The sequence below is a fragment of the Chionomys nivalis genome, chromosome Y, assembly GCF_950005125.1.
Source record: "Chionomys nivalis chromosome Y, mChiNiv1.1, whole genome shotgun sequence".
NCBI lineage: Eukaryota > Metazoa > Chordata > Mammalia > Rodentia > Cricetidae > Chionomys > Chionomys nivalis.
In genome coordinates this window covers 4909714-4917463 of record NC_080113.1, presented here as the reverse complement: position 1 = coordinate 4917463, position 7750 = coordinate 4909714, and positions in this window count along the sequence as shown.

Genomic DNA, 7750 nt, shown 5'->3' with positions numbered 1-7750 from the left:
CCCAGGGGTCAGTATGCTGAAATGTCTGCCATCCTATGTTGTCTCATGTCTGAGTTCAACCAGACCCTCAGGAAATACATACAGTTTGATGACTAATCAGGGTCTACTGAGCCACCAGCAGGAACTGTTCTTGATATTTTCAGTAAAATAGACCCCTGATATGGCAAACAGACCCCTGACACCACAACTGCATTTGTTGACTAGATGTCATGAGTCAATCATAAAATGATTCCTGTCTAGTAAGGGTCTGTACTCAATCACTTCAAAGTAACAGCTGGAATTCCCCTAAGCAAGCTTAAAAAAGACTGCCTTACCCTACCCCAGGGTCAACCTGATATTGAGTTGACCCAGAGTTTTTCTGTCTTAAGAATAAAGCTGCTCCAAGCCTGCACTAGTGTCTGCGAGGTCCTTGGCCCAGGAACAGTTTCTGTTCCTGCACTGAGGCTACCCACTCAGAGGAGTGAGTGTGCACCCCCCCCCCGAGCTGGAGGGGAGTGCACGGCACCTCCAGCTCCTGCTGCAGGGCTTCTTGGCTCCACACAACCCTCCCCTTCTCCCCCAAGTTGCCCTTTTATCTGCGGGGTCCTTCGAACTCCAGGAGTCCTGTCCCTGTGCTGAGGACAACCTGTCAGACTGGTCCCTGGCCAGCAAGGGGCCCTGATCCTGAACCAGAAGATCCACTGGAGAGCTTATGAAGGAAGAGATGGGCAGGCGCCAATGCAAAATTTCCTCCAACAACCTGAAAAACAACATGGTAACACCAGAACCCAATGAACATACAACAGGAAAACGTGAAAACCCTAATCCAGAAGAAGTAGAAAAAACTGACATTATGAAAGAGATAGAGTCCCTTAAACAGGATATGAAAAACTCCCTTAAAGAAATGGATGAGAAGAATAACAAAAAGTATGAAGAATTGAGTCAATCCATAAAAGATACCCTAGGAAACCAAGAAAAAAACAATCAAATAGATAATGGAAACAGTTCAAGACTTGAAAACTGAAATGGAGGCAAGGAAGGAAACACAAACATAAACTGAGGGCCAGCAGGATATGGAAAATCTAGGTAAATGAACAGAGATGACAGAGACAAGCATAACCAACAGAATACAAGAGATAGAAGAAAGAATCACAGATGCTGAAGACACCATAGAGAAAAAAAAGCACTGATCAAAGAAAACAGCAAATCCAACAAATTCTTATCACAAAACATCCAGGAAATCTGGGACACAATAAAAAGACGAAACGTAAGAATAGGGGTAGAAGAAGGAGAATTACAGCTCAATGGCCCAGGAAATATATTCAACAAAATTATAGACGAAAACTTTCCGAACCTAAAGGATATTCCTATGAAGGTTCAAGAAGCATACAGAACACCGAATAGACTGGATCAAAAAAAAAAAATTCTCTCGCCATATAATAATCAAAATGCAAAGCATACAGAATAAAGAAGGATTATTAAGAGCTGCAAAGAAAAAAGGTCAAGTAACTTATAAAGGTAAACTGATCAGACTTAATCTAACTTTTCTATGGAAACCATGAAAACCAGGTCTTGGATAGATGTGCTGCAGAAAGTAATAGACCAGGGATGCAATCCCAGACTGCTTTGCCCAGCTAAGCTTTCATTCACCATCAATGGAGAAAACAAAATATTCCAGGATAAAAACAAATTTAAACAATACATAGCCACAAACCCAGCCTTACAGAAAGTAATAGAAGGAAAATCACAACACAAGGAATCCAACAATGCCCACATACACTCAGACATCTAGCAACCCTTCACCAGCACAACTCAAAGAAGGGAAACACACAAACTCTACCACCAAAAAAAATAAAATAAAATAACCGGAGTTAACAACCGCTGGTCATTAATATCACTTAATATCAATGGACTCAATTCACCTATAAAAAGGCACAGGCTAAGAGATTGGATAAGAAATCAGGATCCAACATTCTGCTGTTTACAAGAAACACACCTCAACCACAAAGACAGACATCTATTCAGAGTAAAGGGTTGGGAAAAGATTTTTCAATCAAACGGACCTAAGAAACCAGCAGTTGTGGCCATACTAAATTCTAACAAAATTGACTTCAAACTAAAATCAATCAGAAGAGATGGAGATGGACACTTTATACTCATAACAGGAACAATTCATCAGGATGAAGTCTCAATCCTGAATATTGACACCCCTAATATAAAAGCATCCACTTATATAAAAGAAACATTACTAAAACTCAAGTCAAACCCCACACTATAATAGTCGGAGATTTCAACACTCTTCTCTCATCAATGGACAGGTCAATCAGACAGAAACCTAACAGAGAAGTAAGAGAACTAATGGAGGTAATGAATCAAATGGACTTAACAGACATCTATAGAACATTCCACCCAAATAGGAAAGAATATACCTTCTTCTCAGCATCTCATGGAACCTTCTCGAAAATTGACCACATACTCGGTAACAAGGCAAGCTTCCACCATACAAAAAATTATTAGTAATCATCTGTGTCTTATTGAATCACCATGGAATAAAGTTAGAATTTAACAATAATTCTACCACCAGAAAGCCTACAAATTCATGGAAGCTGAACAGTTAACTACTGAACCACCCCTAGGTCAGGGAAGACTTAAAGAAATTAAAGTCTTCCTTGAATTCAACGAAAATAAAGACACAACATACCCAAACCTATGGGACACTATGAAAGCAGTGCTAGGAGGAAAGTTCATAGCTCTTAGTGCCCACATTAAAAACAAAACAAACAAAACAAAACAAAACAAAAAAAGAAACGAAGAAAGCTCACATTGGAGACTTAAGAGCACACCTGAAAGCTCTAGAAAAACAAGAAGCAGACTCACCCAGGGGGAGTAGAAGACTGGAAATAATCAAACTGAGGGCTGAAGTCAACAAAACAGAAATGCAGAATACAATCCAAAGAATCAATGAAACAAGGAGCTGGTTCTTTGAGAAAGTCAACAAGATTGACAAACCTTTATCCAACCTAACCATAAGGCAGAGAGAAAACCTGCAAATTAAGAAGATCAAAAATGAAAAGGGGGCATAACAACAGATACTGAGGAAATTCAGAGAATCAATAGGTCTTACTACAAAACGTTATATGCCACAAAGTTGGAAAATGTAAAAGAAATGGACTTGTTTTTAATTAAGTACCATTTACCAAAATTAAATTAAGACCAGGTGAACAAATTAAATAGACCTAAAAGTTGTGAGGAAATAGAAGCTGACATAAAAAAAACCTCCCAACCAAAAAAAGCCCAGGACCTGATGGTTTTCATGCAGAATTTTATCAGAACTTCCAAGAAGAACTGATACCTATACTCCTTAATGTGTTTCACATAATAAAATCAGAAGAGTCATTGCCAAACTCTTTTTATGAAGATACAGTCACCCTGATTCCAAAACCACACAAAGACTTAACCAAGGAAGAGAATTACAGACCAGTCTCCCTCATGAAAATCAATGCAAAATTTCTCAATAAAATTCTGGCAAACAGAATCCAAGAACACATTTAAAAAAATTATCCATTATGATCAAGTAGGCTTCATCCCAGAGATGCAGGGCTGTTTCAATATACAAAAATCTATCAATGTAATCCATCATATAAATAAACTGAGAGAAAAAAATCATATGATCATTTCATTAGATGTGAAAAAAGCATTTGACAAAATTCAACACCCCTTTATGATAAAGGTTTTGGAAAGGTTAGGGATACAAGGATCATAACTAAATATAATAAAAGCAATATATAGCAAACCAACAGCTAAGATCAAATTAAATGGAGAGAAACTCAAAGCCATTCCACTAAAATCAGGAACAAGACAAGGCTGTCCACTCTCTCCATATCTCTCCAACATAGTACTTAAAGTTCTAGCAATAGCAATAAGACAACATAAGAAGATCAAGGGGATTCGAATCAGAAAAAAAGAAGTCAAACTTTCGTTATTTGCAGAAGATATGATAGTGTACATTAGTGATCCCCAAAACTCTACCAAAGAACTCTTACAGCTGACAAATAACTTCAGTGATGTGTCAGGATACAAGATCAACTCAAAAAAATCAGTTGCAAGCCGGATGGTGGTGGAGCACACCTTTTATCCCAGCACTCGGAAGGCAGAGGCAGGCGGATCTCTGTGAGTTCGAAGCCAGCATGGTCTACAAGAGCTAGTTCCAGGACAGGAAGCGAAAGCTACAGAGAAACCCTGTCTCGAAAAAAAAAAAAAATCAGTTATCCTCCTATACACAAAGGATAGAGTAGCAGAGAGGGAATTCTGAGAAACGTCACCTTTTACGATAGCCACAAATAGCATAAAGTATCTTGGGGTAACTCTGACCAAGGAAGTGAAAGATCAATTTGACAAGAACTTTAAGGCATTGAAGAAAAAAATTGAAGAAGACACCAAAAAATGGAAGGATCTCTTATGCTCTTGGATGGGTAGGATCAACATAGTAAAAATGGCAATTCTACTAAAAGCAATCTATAAATTCAATGGAATCCCCATAGAAGTCCCAACAAAATTCTTCACAGATTTTGAGAGAACAATAATCAACTTTATGTGGAAAAACAAAAAACCCAGGATAGCCAAAACAATCTTATACAATAAAGGAACTTCTGGAGGCATTACCATCCCTGACTTCAAACTCTATTACAGAGCTTCAGTATTGAAAACAGCTTGGTATTGGTATAAAAAAAGAGAAGTCGATCAATGGAATCGAATAGAAGACCCGGATTTTAACCCACAAACCTATGAACACCTGATTGCTGACAAAGGAGCTAAAAGTATACAATGGAAGAAAGAAAGCATCTTCAACAAATGGTGCTGTCAGAACTGGATGTCAACCTGTAGGAGAATGAAAATAGATCCATATCTATCACCATGCTCAAAACTCAAGTACAAATGGATAAAGACCTCAATATAAATCTGAACACACTGAACCTGATAGAAGAGAAAGTGGGAAGTACTCTACAAAACATGGGCACAGGAGAACACTTCCTACGTATATCCCCAGCAGCACAGACATTAAGGGCAACATTGAATAAATGGGACCTCCTGAGACTGAAAAGCTTCTGTAAAGAAAGGACCCGGTCACTAAGACAAAAAGGCAACCCACTGACTGGGAGAAGATCTTCACCAACTCCACAACTGACAAAGGTCTGATCTCCAAAATATATAAAGAACTCAAGAAACTAGACTTTAAAATGCTAATTAACCCAATTAAAAAATGGGGCACTGAACTGAACAGAGATTCTTAACAGAAGAAGTTAAAATGGCCAAAAGACACTTAAGGTCATGCTCAACCTCCTTAGTGATCAGGGAAATGCAAATCAAAACAACTTTGAGATACCATCTTACACCTGTCAGAATGGCTAAAATCAAAAACACCAATGATAGCCTTTGCTGGAGAGTTTGTGGAATAAGGCGTACACTCATCCATTGCTGGTGGGAATGCAAACTTGTGCAACCACTTTGGAAATCAGTGTGGCAGTTTCTCAGGAAATGTGGGATCAACCTACCCCAGGACCCAGCAACACCACTCTTGGGAATGTACCCAAGAGATGCCCTATCATACTACAAAAGCATTTGTTCAACTATGTTCATAGCAGCATTATTTGTAATAGTCAGAGCCTGGAAACAACCTAGATGCCCCTCAATGGAAGAATGGATGAAGAAAGTGTGGCACATCTACACATTAGAGTTCTACTCAGTGGTACAAAACAAAGACTTCTTGAATTTTGCATGCAAATGGATGAAATAGAAAACACTATTCTGATTGAGGTATCCCAGACCCAAAAAGATGAATATGGTATGTACTCACTCATTAGTGTATTCTAGCTATAAATAAAGGACATTGAGCCTATAATTTATGATCCTAGAGAAGCTAAATAAGGTGAACCCAAAGGAAAACATAAAGTTAACCTGGATATTGGAAGTAGACAAGACTGCCAGGCAAAAATTGGGATCTTGGGGATGAGGTGGGGTGAGGGAGATGGAGAGATATAAGTGAGAAGGGGAGGATGAGGAGAACTTGGGGGAATAGGATGGTTGGGATGGAGGATTGGTGGATATGGGAGCAGGAAAGTAGATATCTTAATTATGGGAGCCATTTTAGGGTTGGCAAGAGACTTGACTCTAGAGGGGTTCCCAGGTGTCCAAGGAGAAGTTCCCAGCTTGTTCCTTGGGCAGCAGAGGAGAGCGAGCCTGAAATGACCCTATCCTATAGCCACACTGATGAATATCTTGCATATCACCAAAGAATCTTCATCTGGCGATGGATGGAGATAGAGACAGAGACCCACATTGGAGCACTGGACTGAGCTCCCAAGGTCCTAATGAGGAGCAGAAGGAGGGAGAACATGACCAAGGAAGTCAGGACTGCGAGGGGTGCACCCATCCACTGAGACGGTGGGGCTGATCTATTGGGAGCTCACCAAGGCCAGCTGGACTGGGACTGAACGAGCATGTGATCAAACTGGACTCTCTGAATGTGGCTGACAATGGGGGCTGACTGAAAACCCAATGATAATGGCACTGGGATTTGTCTCTACTGCATGTAATGGCTTTTTGGGATCCTGATATGTTTGGATGCACACCTTCCTAGACCTGGATGTGAGTGGGAGAACCTTGGACTTCCTTACAGGGCAGAGTACCCATGCCCTTTCTCAGGAGTTGAGGGGGTGGTGAAAGGGGCAATGGGAGGGAAATGGGAGGAAGAGAGCACGTGAAAATTTTAAATAGTATTTATAAAGCAATAAAAAATTAAAAAAAAGAAAGAAAGAAAATGAGAGACTTTGGAACACAGGCCTAATGCGATGTCTTCATCAAAACCTTCCCTTCAGGGTTCAGGGAGCTGCACAGAAAGTAAGACAGAATAACTAAGAGCCATAGATGGATGACTGCAAGGAAACACTGACTTCCAGACACAATATGAACCACGCACATATGAACTCATGGAAACTCAGAAAGCATCACAGGAACTACAGAGGTTCAGGCCAGATGGGGTCCAGTACTAGAGGAAAAAATAAATAAAGTCTCCAAATGTTAAAATGAGGCTTTGGATAAGCAACAAGTAGTACTCCTCCACTGTTTTTGTTTAGATTTCTTGCCCTGATTTCTCTTAATGATGTAACCTGGAAATATAAATAAATCCTTTCCTCTCCTGAACTGTTTTGTAATAGTTTTTTGTATTTTCAAGACAGGATCTCTCTCTCTCTCTCTGTCTCTCTCTGTCTCTCTCTCTCTCTGTCTCTCTCTCTCTCTGTCTCTCTCTCTCTCTTCTGTCTCTCACGCTCTCTCTCGTGTGCGTGTGTATGAATTTGTGGTGGAACTTGCTTTGTAAGCGAGGTCAGTATCAAACTCACAATATCTACCTGCCTCTGCCTCCCAAGTTCTAGAGTAAAGATATATACCACAATTACAACTGTCCAGACCCTGTTACTTAACCACACTTATTCTTATTTTAACTCATTGCATCATTATTGGTAAAGTAGTATTATTAATTATATAACTTGTCACTATATATGGCATCAGGAAATGCCAAAATCAGATACACATTCATGTCAAATTATAATTCTGGCAGTAATATATTAACACCTATCATGCACATCTTTTGGAGAAAAGTCACTGAAACAGACAACGCCCATGATGGGAGAGTTAAGACCACAAACACAATTGCTCAGCAATACACATAAAGAATAAAAATGATCAATAATTTAGTTGCTTTCTTTACAGAATA